This window comes from Otolemur garnettii, unplaced genomic scaffold (assembly GCF_000181295.1).
Source record: "Otolemur garnettii isolate 467f Iridium unplaced genomic scaffold, OtoGar3 scaffold00032, whole genome shotgun sequence".
Taxonomy (NCBI): domain Eukaryota; kingdom Metazoa; phylum Chordata; class Mammalia; order Primates; family Galagidae; genus Otolemur; species Otolemur garnettii.
In genome coordinates this window covers 1013115-1014600 of record NW_003852427.1, presented here as the reverse complement: position 1 = coordinate 1014600, position 1486 = coordinate 1013115, and positions in this window count along the sequence as shown.

Below are 1486 nucleotides of genomic sequence, written 5' to 3'. Positions count from 1 at the left end.
CCTGGCCATTTTTTTGTTGTAGTTTGGCTGGGGCTGGGTTTGAACCCACCACTCTCAGTATATGGGGCTGGCACCCTACCAACTGAGCCACAGGTGCCACCCTTTTTTTTTTTTTAAAGCTTCCTTATTTATTTATTTATTTTGGCCGGGGCTAGGTTTTGAACCTGCCACCTCCAGTATATGGGGCTGGTGTTCTACTCCTTTGAGCCACAAGCACTGCCCTCTTTGCTTAGTTTCTTATTGGAGGATCTATCCAACAGTGCCAAAGGGGTGTTAAAATCTCTGACTGCTATGGTGTTGGAGGAAATCAAGTTGCTCATGTCTCTTAGAGTCTCTCTATAAATTGAGGCGCATTCTGGTTGTGCGCATAAATGTTAGTAATTGAAATCTCATCATGTTGAGTGTTGCCCTTAACAAATATGAAGTGACTATCCTTATATTTACTTACTTTTGTTGGTTTAAAGCCTATTGTATCTGCTATTAAAATTGCAACACCTGGTTTTTTCTGATTTCCATTTGCCTAAATTATAGATCACTGTTCCTTCACCCTGAGTCTATATTTATCTTTTAAGGTAAAATGAGATTCTTGTATGCAGCAGATATCTGGCCTGAATTTTTGTATCCAGTCAGCCATCCTGTGCCTCTTTAGAGGACAATTTAAGTCATTCGCATTAATTGAGAGTATTGATAAGCCTGGTAGTATTTTGCGTATCAAGTTTTTCAAAAGTCCAGTGGACATTTTTAATCCTTTCGCCACTGTGGAAGTTGGCGTTTGATCCAAAGTTTCTGAATGAGTTTACTTTGGTGGTAGAGGATTGTGCTGGTCATTATGGAGGATAGGTCTGAGAACATCTTGGAGAGCTGGTTTAGTTATGGCAAATTTATTCAACATGTGAATGTCATCAAAATATTTAATTTCTCCATTATAACTGAAACTCATTTTAGTTGGATACAGGATCCTGGGTTGAAAATTATTTTGTTTTAGAAGAAAAAAAAATCTTCTAGCTTAAAGATTTCAGCAGAGAGATCTGCGGTCATTCGAATATTTTTCCCCTTGTAGGTTATGGTTTTCTTATGTCTGGCTGCTTGCAGAATTTTTGCCTTCATATTAACTTTGGCAAAGCTAATTATAATGTGTCTGGGAGATGTTTTATTTGGATTGAGTTGTGCTGGGACTCTGAAACTGTCTTCTATCTGCATTTCAGAATCTCTTACCATGTTTGGGAAGTTCTCTTCAATTATTTCTTGCAGTAGAGCATCTGTGCCTTTCAAAGCAACCTTTTCACCTTTAGGAATTCCTATAAGGTGAATATTAGTTTTCTTTGAATTATTCCAGAGCTCTCTGAGAGAATAATCTGTTTTTGCTTTCCACTTCTCTTCCTCTTTGAGCGTTTGGAGCATTCAAAAGCTTTGTCTTCAATGTAAGAGATTCTTTCGTCTGCCTGCTCTATTCTGTTACTAAGGGATTCTACTGTATTTTTCAGAT